The sequence below is a fragment of the Marmota flaviventris genome, unplaced genomic scaffold (genome assembly GCF_047511675.1).
Source record: "Marmota flaviventris isolate mMarFla1 unplaced genomic scaffold, mMarFla1.hap1 Scaffold_961, whole genome shotgun sequence".
In the NCBI taxonomy this organism is placed as follows: domain Eukaryota; kingdom Metazoa; phylum Chordata; class Mammalia; order Rodentia; family Sciuridae; genus Marmota; species Marmota flaviventris.
In genome coordinates this window covers 35721-51169 of record NW_027288447.1, presented here as the reverse complement: position 1 = coordinate 51169, position 15449 = coordinate 35721, and the positions used below count along the sequence as shown (strand labels likewise).

General features: G+C 67.8%; 5 non-coding genes across 5 annotated transcripts; all 5 read left to right on the top strand.

The window, feature by feature from the left end:
- Positions 1–1707: 1707 nt before the first annotated feature.
- LOC139704505 (5S ribosomal RNA) lies at positions 1708–1826 on the top strand. The gene has a single exon (XR_011706387.1). It is a non-coding gene; the product is annotated as a 5S ribosomal RNA (ribosomal RNA).
- Positions 1827–4311: 2485 nt separating this feature from the next.
- LOC139704504 (5S ribosomal RNA) lies at positions 4312–4430 on the top strand. Its single transcript, XR_011706386.1, has one exon. It is a non-coding gene; the product is annotated as a 5S ribosomal RNA (ribosomal RNA).
- A 2485-nt stretch (positions 4431–6915) lies between these two features.
- Positions 6916–7034, top strand: LOC139704503 (5S ribosomal RNA). The gene has a single exon (XR_011706385.1). It is a non-coding gene; the product is annotated as a 5S ribosomal RNA (ribosomal RNA).
- Positions 7035–9519: 2485 nt separating this feature from the next.
- LOC139704502 (5S ribosomal RNA) lies at positions 9520–9638 on the top strand. Its single transcript, XR_011706384.1, has one exon. It is a non-coding gene; the product is annotated as a 5S ribosomal RNA (ribosomal RNA).
- A 4923-nt stretch (positions 9639–14561) lies between these two features.
- Positions 14562–14680, top strand: LOC139704501 (5S ribosomal RNA). Its single transcript, XR_011706383.1, has one exon. It is a non-coding gene; the product is annotated as a 5S ribosomal RNA (ribosomal RNA).
- The last annotated feature ends 769 nt before the right edge of the window (positions 14681–15449 follow it).

The window sequence follows — 15449 nt, the reverse complement described above, 5'->3', positions numbered from 1 at the left end:
ACACACTCACTCACTCACCCCTCTCTTCCTCCCTCCCACCCCAGCCACCTCACTCTGGTGTGCAAGTCACCGAGGCCATGGTAGCCTCGAGAGTGGACGGTCACAGGTTCTCTCATCTCCCATCTAACTTCCCGTGGATGTAAGAGTGGATTCAGACATCCCCCTTGAAGTGCGTGCACATCTTCAGGGTGTGTGCTCAGCAGAGGCTGAGAGAAGGCCGAGGAGGCCACAGGGTCTTAAGAGGCTGCACTGGGAACCAAGCAAGAGAGCAGATGTCCAAGGAGGGCAGGTGCTCCGAGAAGAGGAGGAAGCAGCCTTCAGAGCAGGCAAGTGGTTCGGGGCCAGGGGGTTGCCGGGGAGGACCACGTGCCAAGGGGAGGTGAAGCCCGGGCGGTGGGGACAGGGAGGCAGAGGCCCCTTTGGTCGCGGCGACCCGTCCACCTGGAGACGCCTGGCCGCGACGCAGGGCCCGACGGCCCGGTGGGCGCGCGCCCCCCCGCAAGGCTTGCGGGTGAGGGGGCTTCCCGTCTGGTGAGGCCGTCCACTGGGCTCTGACGGGGTTTGACTCAGGGCGCTCCTTTCCCAGGCGGTCCTTTCCTGGAGCACCGCCCATGGACAAATGGACGGAGGGGTCTGTGCCCTTCCTCAGGGCGGTGCTGTACAGGTGCTGGTCCTTGACGCGTCCAAACAAGGCGCAGAGCCCTCCGACCTTGGCACTCAGTCCCAAGGGAGTCACTCGGGGGTGGGGTCGAGTGTGGTGGGGTGGGGTGGGGGGTTCGGGTGGGGGTGCGGGTGGGCCAAGCGCTGCTTTGCAGAGTGGACGGGGAACTGAGGGCGAGGCAGGGGCCCCAGCGGCGCACTTCTGAGCCTGGCCCGGTGACTGACTGACTGGGAGCCAGCGGGCCACAGCCGGCTGGCCACCCGCTGCCCGGTTGTCTGTGGGTCCCTGCGTGTGCTCCTCCCTCCCTGAGCGTGGCTCCACGCGCTAGGCCCGCGCAGGTGTTGTGTGTGGCCGGCCCCTCGCCATTGCCCAGTCCCACTGCATTCCCAGCTGGGGCGCTGGGCCTCTGTCAGGGTCTCTGTCGTGTCCGGCGGGGGGCGGGGGTGCCTGCTCGCGTCTTGGCCCCTGGCTCTCTGGGCTCCCGGCTAGGCTAGGCTAGGCTAGGCTAGGCTAGGCTAGGGTAGCGCGCGCGGCGGCGGCGGCGGCTGGGGATTCTCTGGGGCTTCTGGGCCAGGCGAAGGGCGGGGTGGGGTGGCGGTGCGGGTGCCGGGTGCCGGGGGGTCGGGGGTCTTGGGGCTTGGCGAGGAGGGGCAGAAGCCCGGCCCCGGGCGGGGCTCCCGGTAGGTGGAGCCAGGTGCCGAGGGGCAGAGGTGGAGGCGGGACTCAGCCCCTCTCAGCCCCGCCTAGCCCACTCCACCCCGACCCGACCCGGGCCCGAGGACCCCAGAGGGAGAGCCGGCCAGTCTCCCAGGACCCCCGCGCCGCCGCGGGGACGGAGTCAGGTGGGAGCGAGAAAGCCAGCCTGGAGTTGAGTTGAGTAGGGCTGGGCTGGGCTGTGCTGGGGCGGGGCGAGGGAGGCCCCCTGCCAACACCCGCTGTGTTGGCCCCCTCCACCGCTCCCCTGCCCTCCCCTGCCCTCCCCTGCCCCTGGGCTGAACGCTGGAACCCGGCGCAGGCTCTTGAGGCGTTCCGGGGCAGCCTTCGCCGTCTACGGCCATACCACCCTGAACGCGCCCGATCTCGTCTGATCTCGGAAGCTAAGCAGGGTCGGGCCTGGTTAGTACTTGGATGGGAGACCGCCTGGGAATACCGGGTGCTGTAGGCTTTTGCGCCCCCTTCCCACACGCACTTTTCTTGCGTGGCCCAGGAAAAGTGTCCGTGACCGCCTCAGGCCGTGACCCCCGGGCCCGCGGGGGTAGGGCGCAGGGGCAGCCCTGGGCTCCCGGTGTCCCTTCAGGCCTCCGGCGCCCGGCGCCCAGCGCCTGCAGCGAGGCCCACAGGCCTGGCTCTCTTCAGGGACGCTAGGACACTCCAGGCGACCCGGCGGAGCCGAGCCTGGTCCAGGCCTCGGCCATCCCTGTGCACCCTGACCGATCCCCACCCCTCACACTCGCGGATGGGGGGTGGGGGGGCGGACACCTGCTTTTCCCCAGAACACAGGGCCCACCCGCAGGGGCCGCTCCTCCACCCCTTCTTGCCACACCAGCAGAGCCTGGCCACCCAGGTCCTGGGAGTGAGACAGTCCATCCAGCGTCTCTCCCTGGGTCCTTCTCTTGGCAACTCCTCTGCCGGGTCCCTCCTGTGTCTCTGCCTCCCTTCCCACCGCCTTCCTCCCTGAGGGTCCCCCTGAGTCTGTCTCTTCACCCATCTCTCTCTGTCTCTCACCCACCCACACACACACACACACTGGAAGCAGATGTCTTTCTGTCTATCTCTCTGTTCATCCATCTCTCCTTCACCTTTTTGACTCTACTGGCCTGTGAGGAGGCCTCCTGTCTCCATCTCCCACTCAGTGTGTTTCTGTCCTTGGCTCTTCTGTCTGTCTGTCTGTCTCTGTCTCTGTCTCTGTCTCTCTGTCTCTCTCTCTCTCACACACACACACTCACTCACTCACCCCTCTCTTCCTCCCTCCCACCCCAGCCACCTCACTCTGGTGTGCAAGTCACCGAGGCCATGGTAGCCTCGAGAGTGGACGGTCACAGGTTCTCTCATCTCCCATCTAACTTCCCGTGGATGTAAGAGTGGATTCAGACATCCCCCTTGAAGTGCGTGCACATCTTCAGGGTGTGTGCTCAGCAGAGGCTGAGAGAAGGCCGAGGAGGCCACAGGGTCTTAAGAGGCTGCACTGGGAACCAAGCAAGAGAGCAGATGTCCAAGGAGGGCAGGTGCTCCGAGAAGAGGAGGAAGCAGCCTTCAGAGCAGGCAAGTGGTTCGGGGCCAGGGGGTTGCCGGGGAGGACCACGTGCCAAGGGGAGGTGAAGCCCGGGCGGTGGGGACAGGGAGGCAGAGGCCCCTTTGGTCGCGGCGACCCGTCCACCTGGAGACGCCTGGCCGCGACGCAGGGCCCGACGGCCCGGTGGGCGCGCGCCCCCCCGCAAGGCTTGCGGGTGAGGGGGCTTCCCGTCTGGTGAGGCCGTCCACTGGGCTCTGACGGGGTTTGACTCAGGGCGCTCCTTTCCCAGGCGGTCCTTTCCTGGAGCACCGCCCATGGACAAATGGACGGAGGGGTCTGTGCCCTTCCTCAGGGCGGTGCTGTACAGGTGCTGGTCCTTGACGCGTCCAAACAAGGCGCAGAGCCCTCCGACCTTGGCACTCAGTCCCAAGGGAGTCACTCGGGGGTGGGGTCGAGTGTGGTGGGGTGGGGTGGGGGGTTCGGGTGGGGGTGCGGGTGGGCCAAGCGCTGCTTTGCAGAGTGGACGGGGAACTGAGGGCGAGGCAGGGGCCCCAGCGGCGCACTTCTGAGCCTGGCCCGGTGACTGACTGACTGACTGACTGGGAGCCAGCGGGCCACAGCCGGCCGGCCACCCGCTGCCCGGTTGTCTGTGGGTCCCTGCGTGTGCTCCTCCCTCCCTGAGCGTGGCTCCACGCGCTAGGCCCGCGCAGGTGTTGTGTGTGGCCGGCCCCTCGCCATTGCCCAGTCCCACTGCATTCCCAGCTGGGGCGCTGGGCCTCTGTCAGGGTCTCTGTCGTGTCCGGCGGGGGGCGGGGGTGCCTGCTCGCGTCTTGGCCCCTGGCTCTCTGGGCTCCCGGCTAGGCTAGGCTAGGCTAGGCTAGGCTAGGGTAGCGCGCGCGGCGGCGGCGGCGGCTGGGGATTCTCTGGGGCTTCTGGGCCAGGCGAAGGGCGGGGCGGGGTGGGGTGGCGGTGCGGGTGCCGGGTGCCGGGGGTCGGGGGTCTTGGGGCTTGGCGAGGAGGGGCAGAAGCCCGGCCCCGGGCGGGGCTCCCGGTAGGTGGAGCCAGGTGCCGAGGGGCAGAGGTGGAGGCGGGACTCAGCCCCTCTCAGCCCCGCCTAGCCCACTCCACCCCGACCCGACCCGGGCCCGAGGACCCCAGAGGGAGAGCCGGCCAGTCTCCCAGGACCCCCGCGCCGCCGCGGGGACGGAGTCAGGTGGGAGCGAGAAAGCCAGCCTGGAGTTGAGTTGAGTAGGGCTGGGCTGGGCTGTGCTGGGGCGGGGCGAGGGAGGCCCCCTGCCAACACCCGCTGTGTTGGCCCCCTCCACCGCTCCCCTGCCCTCCCCTGCCCTCCCCTGCCCCTGGGCTGAACGCTGGAACCCGGCGCAGGCTCTTGAGGCGTTCCGGGGCAGCCTTCGCCGTCTACGGCCATACCACCCTGAACGCGCCCGATCTCGTCTGATCTCGGAAGCTAAGCAGGGTCGGGCCTGGTTAGTACTTGGATGGGAGACCGCCTGGGAATACCGGGTGCTGTAGGCTTTTGCGCCCCCTTCCCACACGCACTTTTCTTGCGTGGCCCAGGAAAAGTGTCCGTGACCGCCTCAGGCCGTGACCCCCGGGCCCGCGGGGGTAGGGCGCAGGGGCAGCCCTGGGCTCCCGGTGTCCCTTCAGGCCTCCGGCGCCCGGCGCCCAGCGCCTGCAGCGAGGCCCACAGGCCTGGCTCTCTTCAGGGACGCTAGGACACTCCAGGCGACCCGGCGGAGCCGAGCCTGGTCCAGGCCTCGGCCATCCCTGTGCACCCTGACCGATCCCCACCCCTCACACTCGCGGATGGGGGGTGGGGGGGCGGACACCTGCTTTTCCCCAGAACACAGGGCCCACCCGCAGGGGCCGCTCCTCCACCCCTTCTTGCCACACCAGCAGAGCCTGGCCACCCAGGTCCTGGGAGTGAGACAGTCCATCCAGCGTCTCTCCCTGGGTCCTTCTCTTGGCAACTCCTCTGCCGGGTCCCTCCTGTGTCTCTGCCTCCCTTCCCACCGCCTTCCTCCCTGAGGGTCCCCCTGAGTCTGTCTCTTCACCCATCTCTCTCTGTCTCTCACCCACCCACACACACACACACACTGGAAGCAGATGTCTTTCTGTCTATCTCTCTGTTCATCCATCTCTCCTTCACCTTTTTGACTCTACTGGCCTGTGAGGAGGCCTCCTGTCTCCATCTCCCACTCAGTGTGTTTCTGTCCTTGGCTCTTCTGTCTGTCTGTCTGTCTCTGTCTCTGTCTCTGTCTCTCTGTCTCTCTCTCTCTCACACACACACACTCACTCACTCACCCCTCTCTTCCTCCCTCCCACCCCAGCCACCTCACTCTGGTGTGCAAGTCACCGAGGCCATGGTAGCCTCGAGAGTGGACGGTCACAGGTTCTCTCATCTCCCATCTAACTTCCCGTGGATGTAAGAGTGGATTCAGACATCCCCCTTGAAGTGCGTGCACATCTTCAGGGTGTGTGCTCAGCAGAGGCTGAGAGAAGGCCGAGGAGGCCACAGGGTCTTAAGAGGCTGCACTGGGAACCAAGCAAGAGAGCAGATGTCCAAGGAGGGCAGGTGCTCCGAGAAGAGGAGGAAGCAGCCTTCAGAGCAGGCAAGTGGTTCGGGGCCAGGGGGTTGCCGGGGAGGACCACGTGCCAAGGGGAGGTGAAGCCCGGGCGGTGGGGACAGGGAGGCAGAGGCCCCTTTGGTCGCGGCGACCCGTCCACCTGGAGACGCCTGGCCGCGACGCAGGGCCCGACGGCCCGGTGGGCGCGCGCCCCCCCGCAAGGCTTGCGGGTGAGGGGGCTTCCCGTCTGGTGAGGCCGTCCACTGGGCTCTGACGGGGTTTGACTCAGGGCGCTCCTTTCCCAGGCGGTCCTTTCCTGGAGCACCGCCCATGGACAAATGGACGGAGGGGTCTGTGCCCTTCCTCAGGGCGGTGCTGTACAGGTGCTGGTCCTTGACGCGTCCAAACAAGGCGCAGAGCCCTCCGACCTTGGCACTCAGTCCCAAGGGAGTCACTCGGGGGTGGGGTCGAGTGTGGTGGGGTGGGGTGGGGGGTTCGGGTGGGGGTGCGGGTGGGCCAAGCGCTGCTTTGCAGAGTGGACGGGGAACTGAGGGCGAGGCAGGGGCCCCAGCGGCGCACTTCTGAGCCTGGCCCGGTGACTGACTGACTGACTGACTGGGAGCCAGCGGGCCACAGCCGGCCGGCCACCCGCTGCCCGGTTGTCTGTGGGTCCCTGCGTGTGCTCCTCCCTCCCTGAGCGTGGCTCCACGCGCTAGGCCCGCGCAGGTGTTGTGTGTGGCCGGCCCCTCGCCATTGCCCAGTCCCACTGCATTCCCAGCTGGGGCGCTGGGCCTCTGTCAGGGTCTCTGTCGTGTCCGGCGGGGGGCGGGGGTGCCTGCTCGCGTCTTGGCCCCTGGCTCTCTGGGCTCCCGGCTAGGCTAGGCTAGGCTAGGCTAGGCTAGGGTAGCGCGCGCGGCGGCGGCGGCGGCTGGGGATTCTCTGGGGCTTCTGGGCCAGGCGAAGGGCGGGGCGGGGTGGGGTGGCGGTGCGGGTGCCGGGTGCCGGGGGTCGGGGGTCTTGGGGCTTGGCGAGGAGGGGCAGAAGCCCGGCCCCGGGCGGGGCTCCCGGTAGGTGGAGCCAGGTGCCGAGGGGCAGAGGTGGAGGCGGGACTCAGCCCCTCTCAGCCCCGCCTAGCCCACTCCACCCCGACCCGACCCGGGCCCGAGGACCCCAGAGGGAGAGCCGGCCAGTCTCCCAGGACCCCCGCGCCGCCGCGGGGACGGAGTCAGGTGGGAGCGAGAAAGCCAGCCTGGAGTTGAGTTGAGTAGGGCTGGGCTGGGCTGTGCTGGGGCGGGGCGAGGGAGGCCCCCTGCCAACACCCGCTGTGTTGGCCCCCTCCACCGCTCCCCTGCCCTCCCCTGCCCTCCCCTGCCCCTGGGCTGAACGCTGGAACCCGGCGCAGGCTCTTGAGGCGTTCCGGGGCAGCCTTCGCCGTCTACGGCCATACCACCCTGAACGCGCCCGATCTCGTCTGATCTCGGAAGCTAAGCAGGGTCGGGCCTGGTTAGTACTTGGATGGGAGACCGCCTGGGAATACCGGGTGCTGTAGGCTTTTGCGCCCCCTTCCCACACGCACTTTTCTTGCGTGGCCCAGGAAAAGTGTCCGTGACCGCCTCAGGCCGTGACCCCCGGGCCCGCGGGGGTAGGGCGCAGGGGCAGCCCTGGGCTCCCGGTGTCCCTTCAGGCCTCCGGCGCCCGGCGCCCAGCGCCTGCAGCGAGGCCCACAGGCCTGGCTCTCTTCAGGGACGCTAGGACACTCCAGGCGACCCGGCGGAGCCGAGCCTGGTCCAGGCCTCGGCCATCCCTGTGCACCCTGACCGATCCCCACCCCTCACACTCGCGGATGGGGGGTGGGGGGGCGGACACCTGCTTTTCCCCAGAACACAGGGCCCACCCGCAGGGGCCGCTCCTCCACCCCTTCTTGCCACACCAGCAGAGCCTGGCCACCCAGGTCCTGGGAGTGAGACAGTCCATCCAGCGTCTCTCCCTGGGTCCTTCTCTTGGCAACTCCTCTGCCGGGTCCCTCCTGTGTCTCTGCCTCCCTTCCCACCGCCTTCCTCCCTGAGGGTCCCCCTGAGTCTGTCTCTTCACCCATCTCTCTCTGTCTCTCACCCACCCACACACACACACACACTGGAAGCAGATGTCTTTCTGTCTATCTCTCTGTTCATCCATCTCTCCTTCACCTTTTTGACTCTACTGGCCTGTGAGGAGGCCTCCTGTCTCCATCTCCCACTCAGTGTGTTTCTGTCCTTGGCTCTTCTGTCTGTCTGTCTGTCTCTGTCTCTGTCTCTGTCTCTCTGTCTCTCTCTCTCTCACACACACACACTCACTCACTCACCCCTCTCTTCCTCCCTCCCACCCCAGCCACCTCACTCTGGTGTGCAAGTCACCGAGGCCATGGTAGCCTCGAGAGTGGACGGTCACAGGTTCTCTCATCTCCCATCTAACTTCCCGTGGATGTAAGAGTGGATTCAGACATCCCCCTTGAAGTGCGTGCACATCTTCAGGGTGTGTGCTCAGCAGAGGCTGAGAGAAGGCCGAGGAGGCCACAGGGTCTTAAGAGGCTGCACTGGGAACCAAGCAAGAGAGCAGATGTCCAAGGAGGGCAGGTGCTCCGAGAAGAGGAGGAAGCAGCCTTCAGAGCAGGCAAGTGGTTCGGGGCCAGGGGGTTGCCGGGGAGGACCACGTGCCAAGGGGAGGTGAAGCCCGGGCGGTGGGGACAGGGAGGCAGAGGCCCCTTTGGTCGCGGCGACCCGTCCACCTGGAGACGCCTGGCCGCGACGCAGGGCCCGACGGCCCGGTGGGCGCGCGCCCCCCCGCAAGGCTTGCGGGTGAGGGGGCTTCCCGTCTGGTGAGGCCGTCCACTGGGCTCTGACGGGGTTTGACTCAGGGCGCTCCTTTCCCAGGCGGTCCTTTCCTGGAGCACCGCCCATGGACAAATGGACGGAGGGGTCTGTGCCCTTCCTCAGGGCGGTGCTGTACAGGTGCTGGTCCTTGACGCGTCCAAACAAGGCGCAGAGCCCTCCGACCTTGGCACTCAGTCCCAAGGGAGTCACTCGGGGGTGGGGTCGAGTGTGGTGGGGTGGGGTGGGGGGTTCGGGTGGGGGTGCGGGTGGGCCAAGCGCTGCTTTGCAGAGTGGACGGGGAACTGAGGGCGAGGCAGGGGCCCCAGCGGCGCACTTCTGAGCCTGGCCCGGTGACTGACTGACTGACTGACTGGGAGCCAGCGGGCCACAGCCGGCCGGCCACCCGCTGCCCGGTTGTCTGTGGGTCCCTGCGTGTGCTCCTCCCTCCCTGAGCGTGGCTCCACGCGCTAGGCCCGCGCAGGTGTTGTGTGTGGCCGGCCCCTCGCCATTGCCCAGTCCCACTGCATTCCCAGCTGGGGCGCTGGGCCTCTGTCAGGGTCTCTGTCGTGTCCGGCGGGGGGCGGGGGTGCCTGCTCGCGTCTTGGCCCCTGGCTCTCTGGGCTCCCGGCTAGGCTAGGCTAGGCTAGGCTAGGCTAGGGTAGCGCGCGCGGCGGCGGCGGCGGCTGGGGATTCTCTGGGGCTTCTGGGCCAGGCGAAGGGCGGGGCGGGGTGGGGTGGCGGTGCGGGTGCCGGGTGCCGGGGGTCGGGGGTCTTGGGGCTTGGCGAGGAGGGGCAGAAGCCCGGCCCCGGGCGGGGCTCCCGGTAGGTGGAGCCAGGTGCCGAGGGGCAGAGGTGGAGGCGGGACTCAGCCCCTCTCAGCCCCGCCTAGCCCACTCCACCCCGACCCGACCCGGGCCCGAGGACCCCAGAGGGAGAGCCGGCCAGTCTCCCAGGACCCCCGCGCCGCCGCGGGGACGGAGTCAGGTGGGAGCGAGAAAGCCAGCCTGGAGTTGAGTTGAGTAGGGCTGGGCTGGGCTGTGCTGGGGCGGGGCGAGGGAGGCCCCCTGCCAACACCCGCTGTGTTGGCCCCCTCCACCGCTCCCCTGCCCTCCCCTGCCCTCCCCTGCCCCTGGGCTGAACGCTGGAACCCGGCGCAGGCTCTTGAGGCGTTCCGGGGCAGCCTTCGCCGTCTACGGCCATACCACCCTGAACGCGCCCGATCTCGTCTGATCTCGGAAGCTAAGCAGGGTCGGGCCTGGTTAGTACTTGGATGGGAGACCGCCTGGGAATACCGGGTGCTGTAGGCTTTTGCGCCCCCTTCCCACACGCACTTTTCTTGCGTGGCCCAGGAAAAGTGTCCGTGACCGCCTCAGGCCGTGACCCCCGGGCCCGCGGGGGTAGGGCGCAGGGGCAGCCCTGGGCTCCCGGTGTCCCTTCAGGCCTCCGGCGCCCGGCGCCCAGCGCCTGCAGCGAGGCCCACAGGCCTGGCTCTCTTCAGGGACGCTAGGACACTCCAGGCGACCCGGCGGAGCCGAGCCTGGTCCAGGCCTCGGCCATCCCTGTGCACCCTGACCGATCCCCACCCCTCACACTCGCGGATGGGGGGTGGGGGGGCGGACACCTGCTTTTCCCCAGAACACAGGGCCCACCCGCAGGGGCCGCTCCTCCACCCCTTCTTGCCACACCAGCAGAGCCTGGCCACCCAGGTCCTGGGAGTGAGACAGTCCATCCAGCGTCTCTCCCTGGGTCCTTCTCTTGGCAACTCCTCTGCCGGGTCCCTCCTGTGTCTCTGCCTCCCTTCCCACCGCCTTCCTCCCTGAGGGTCCCCCTGAGTCTGTCTCTTCACCCATCTCTCTCTGTCTCTCACCCACCCACACACACACACACACTGGAAGCAGATGTCTTTCTGTCTATCTCTCTGTTCATCCATCTCTCCTTCACCTTTTTGACTCTACTGGCCTGTGAGGAGGCCTCCTGTCTCCATCTCCCACTCAGTGTGTTTCTGTCCTTGGCTCTTCTGTCTGTCTGTCTGTCTCTGTCTCTGTCTCTGTCTCTCTGTCTCTCTCTCTCTCACACACACACACTCACTCACTCACCCCTCTCTTCCTCCCTCCCACCCCAGCCACCTCACTCTGGTGTGCAAGTCACCGAGGCCATGGTAGCCTCGAGAGTGGACGGTCACAGGTTCTCTCATCTCCCATCTAACTTCCCGTGGATGTAAGAGTGGATTCAGACATCCCCCTTGAAGTGCGTGCACATCTTCAGGGTGTGTGCTCAGCAGAGGCTGAGAGAAGGCCGAGGAGGCCACAGGGTCTTAAGAGGCTGCACTGGGAACCAAGCAAGAGAGCAGATGTCCAAGGAGGGCAGGTGCTCCGAGAAGAGGAGGAAGCAGCCTTCAGAGCAGGCAAGTGGTTCGGGGCCAGGGGGTTGCCGGGGAGGACCACGTGCCAAGGGGAGGTGAAGCCCGGGCGGTGGGGACAGGGAGGCAGAGGCCCCTTTGGTCGCGGCGACCCGTCCACCTGGAGACGCCTGGCCGCGACGCAGGGCCCGACGGCCCGGTGGGCGCGCGCCCCCCCGCAAGGCTTGCGGGTGAGGGGGCTTCCCGTCTGGTGAGGCCGTCCACTGGGCTCTGACGGGGTTTGACTCAGGGCGCTCCTTTCCCAGGCGGTCCTTTCCTGGAGCACCGCCCATGGACAAATGGACGGAGGGGTCTGTGCCCTTCCTCAGGGCGGTGCTGTACAGGTGCTGGTCCTTGACGCGTCCAAACAAGGCGCAGAGCCCTCCGACCTTGGCACTCAGTCCCAAGGGAGTCACTCGGGGGTGGGGTCGAGTGTGGTGGGGTGGGGTGGGGGGTTCGGGTGGGGGTGCGGGTGGGCCAAGCGCTGCTTTGCAGAGTGGACGGGGAACTGAGGGCGAGGCAGGGGCCCCAGCGGCGCACTTCTGAGCCTGGCCCGGTGACTGACTGACTGGGAGCCAGCGGGCCACAGCCGGCTGGCCACCCGCTGCCCGGTTGTCTGTGGGTCCCTGCGTGTGCTCCTCCCTCCCTGAGCGTGGCTCCACGCGCTAGGCCCGCGCAGGTGTTGTGTGTGGCCGGCCCCTCGCCATTGCCCAGTCCCACTGCATTCCCAGCTGGGGCGCTGGGCCTCTGTCAGGGTCTCTGTCGTGTCCGGCGGGGGGCGGGGGTGCCTGCTCGCGTCTTGGCCCCTGGCTCTCTGGGCTCCCGGCTAGGCTAGGCTAGGCTAGGCTAGGCTAGGCTAGGCTAGGGTAGCGCGCGCGGCGGCGGCGGCGGCTGGGGATTCTCTGGGGCTTCTGGGCCAGGCGAAGGGCGGGGCGGGGTGGGGTGGCGGTGCGGGTGCCGGGTGCCGGGGGTCGGGGGTCTTGGGGCTTGGCGAGGAGGGGCAGAAGCCCGGCCCCGGGCGGGGCTCCCGGTAGGTGGAGCCAGGTGCCGAGGGGCAGAGGTGGAGGCGGGACTCAGCCCCTCTCAGCCCCGCCTAGTCCACTCCACCCCGACCCGACCCGGGCCCGAGGACCCCAGAGGGAGAGCCGGCCAGTCTCCCAGGACCCCCGCGCCGCCGCGGGGACGGAGTCAGGTGGGAGCGAGAAAGCCAGCCTGGAGTTGAGTTGAGTAGGGCTGGGCTGGGCTGTGCTGGGGCGGGGCGAGGGAGGCCCCCTGCCAACACCCGCTGTGTTGGCCCCCTCCACCGCTCCCCTGCCCTCCCCTGCCCTCCCCTGCCCCTGGGCTGAACGCTGGAACCCGGCGCAGGCTCTTGAGGCGTTCCGGGGCAGCCTTCGCCGTCTACGGCCATACCACCCTGAACGCGCCCGATCTCGTCTGATCTCGCAGGGGCAGCCCTGGGCTCCCGGTGTCCCTTCAGGCCTCCGGCGCCCGGCGCCCAGCGCCTGCAGCGAGGCCCACAGGCCTGGCTCTCTTCAGGGACGCTAGGACACTCCAGGCGACCCGGCGGAGCCGAGCCTGGTCCAGGCCTCGGCCATCCCTGTGCACCCTGACCGATCCCCACCCCTCACACTCGCGGATGGGGGGTGGGGGGGCGGACACCTGCTTTTCCCCAGAACACAGGGCCCACCCGCAGGGGCCGCTCCTCCACCCCTTCTTGCCACACCAGCAGAGCCTGGCCACCCAGGTCCTGGGAGTGAGACAGTCCATCCAGCGTCTCTCCCTGGGTCCTTCTCTTGGCAACTCCTCTGCCGGGTCCCTCCTGTGTCTCTGCCTCCCTTCCCACCGCCTTCCTCCCTGAGGGTCCCCCTGAGTCTGTCTCTTCACCCATCTCTCTCTGTCTCTCACCCACCCACACACACACACACACTGGAAGCAGATGTCTTTCTGTCTATCTCTCTGTTCATCCATCTCTCCTTCACCTTTTTGACTCTACTGGCCTGTGAGGAGGCCTCCTGTCTCCATCTCCCACTCAGTGTGTTTCTGTCCTTGGCTCTTCTGTCTGTCTGTCTGTCTCTGTCTCTGTCTCTGTCTCTCTGTCTCTCTCTCTCTCACACACACACACTCACTCACTCACCCCTCTCTTCCTCCCTCCCACCCCAGCCACCTCACTCTGGTGTGCAAGTCACCGAGGCCATGGTAGCCTCGAGAGTGGACGGTCACAGGTTCTCTCATCTCCCATCTAACTTCCCGTGGATGTAAGAGTGGATTCAGACATCCCCCTTGAAGTGCGTGCACATCTTCAGGGTGTGTGCTCAGCAGAGGCTGAGAGAAGGCCGAGGAGGCCACAGGGTCTTAAGAGGCTGCACTGGGAACCAAGCAAGAGAGCAGATGTCCAAGGAGGGCAGGTGCTCCGAGAAGAGGAGGAAGCAGCCTTCAGAGCAGGCAAGTGGTTCGGGGCCAGGGGGTTGCCGGGGAGGACCACGTGCCAAGGGGAGGTGAAGCCCGGGCGGTGGGGACAGGGAGGCAGAGGCCCCTTTGGTCGCGGCGACCCGTCCACCTGGAGACGCCTGGCCGCGACGCAGGGCCCGACGGCCCGGTGGGCGCGCGCCCCCCCGCAAGGCTTGCGGGTGAGGGGGCTTCCCGTCTGGTGAGGCCGTCCACTGGGCTCTGACGGGGTTTGACTCAGGGCGCTCCTTTCCCAGGCGGTCCTTTCCTGGAGCACCGCCCATGGACAAATGGACGGAGGGGTCTGTGCCCTTCCTCAGGGCGGTGCTGTACAGGTGCTGGTCCTTGACGCGTCCAAACAAGGCGCAGAGCCCTCCGACCTTGGCACTCAGTCCCAAGGGAGTCACTCGGGGGTGGGGTCGAGTGTGGTGGGGTGGGGTGGGGGGTTCGGGTGGGGGTGCGGGTGGGCCAAGCGCTGCTTTGCAGAGTGGACGGGGAACTGAGGGCGAGGCAGGGGCCCCAGCGGCGCACTTCTGAGCCTGGCCCGGTGACTGACTGACTGGGAGCCAGCGGGCCACAGCCGGCTGGCCACCCGCTGCCCGGTTGTCTGTGGGTCCCTGCGTGTGCTCCTCCCTCCCTGAGCGTGGCTCCACGCGCTAGGCCCGCGCAGGTGTTGTGTGTGGCCGGCCCCTCGCCATTGCCCAGTCCCACTGCATTCCCAGCTGGGGCGCTGGGCCTCTGTCAGGGTCTCTGTCGTGTCCGGCGGGGGGCGGGGGTGCCTGCTCGCGTCTTGGCCCCTGGCTCTCTGGGCTCCCGGCTAGGCTAGGCTAGGCTAGGCTAGGCTAGGCTAGGCTAGGGTAGCGCGCGCGGCGGCGGCGGCGGCTGGGGATTCTCTGGGGCTTCTGGGCCAGGCGAAGGGCGGGGCGGGGTGGGGTGGCGGTGCGGGTGCCGGGTGCCGGGGGTCGGGGGTCTTGGGGCTTGGCGAGGAGGGGCAGAAGCCCGGCCCCGGGCGGGGCTCCCGGTAGGTGGAGCCAGGTGCCGAGGGGCAGAGGTGGAGGCGGGACTCAGCCCCTCTCAGCCCCGCCTAGCCCACTCCACCCCGACCCGACCCGGGCCCGAGGACCCCAGAGGGAGAGCCGGCCAGTCTCCCAGGACCCCCGCGCCGCCGCGGGGACGGAGTCAGGTGGGAGCGAGAAAGCCAGCCTGGAGTTGAGTTGAGTAGGGCTGGGCTGGGCTGTGCTGGGGCGGGGCGAGGGAGGCCCCCTGCCAACACCCGCTGTGTTGGCCCCCTCCACCGCTCCCCTGCCCTCCCCTGCCCTCCCCTGCCCCTGGGCTGAACGCTGGAACCCGGCGCAGGCTCTTGAGGCGTTCCGGGGCAGCCTTCGCCGTCTACGGCCATACCACCCTGAACGCGCCCGATCTCGTCTGATCTCGGAAGCTAAGCAGGGTCGGGCCTGGTTAGTACTTGGATGGGAGACCGCCTGGGAATACCGGGTGCTGTAGGCTTTTGCGCCCCCTTCCCACACGCACTTTTCTTGCGTGGCCCAGGAAAAGTGTCCGTGACCGCCTCAGGCCGTGACCCCCGGGCCCGCGGGGGTAGGGCGCAGGGGCAGCCCTGGGCTCCCGGTGTCCCTTCAGGCCTCCGGCGCCCGGCGCCCAGCGCCTGCAGCGAGGCCCACAGGCCTGGCTCTCTTCAGGGACGCTAGGACACTCCAGGCGACCCGGCGGAGCCGAGCCTGGTCCAGGCCTCGGCCATCCCTGTGCACCCTGACCGATCCCCACCCCTCACACTCGCGGATGGGGGGTGGGGGGGCGGACACCTGCTTTTCCCCAGAACACAGGGCCCACCCGCAGGGGCCGCTCCTCCACCCCTTCTTGCCACACCAGCAGAGCCTGGCCACCCAGGTCCTGGGAGTGAGACAGTCCATCCAGCGTCTCTCCCTGGGTCCTTCTCTTGGCAACTCCTCTGCCGGGTCCCTCCTGTGTCTCTGCCTCCCTTCCCACCGCCTTCCTCCCTGAGGGTCCCCCTGAGTCTGTCTCTTCACCCATCTCTCTCTGTCTCTCACCCACCCACACACACACACACACTGGAAGCAGATGTCTTTCTGTCTATCTCTCTGTTCATCCATCTCTCCTTCACCTTTTTGACTCTACTGGCCTGTGAGGAGGCCTCCTGTCTCCATCTCCCACTCAGTGTGTTTCTGTCCTTGGCTCTTCTGTCTGTCTGTCTCTGTCTCTGTCTCTCTGTCTCTCTCTCTCTCACACACACACACTC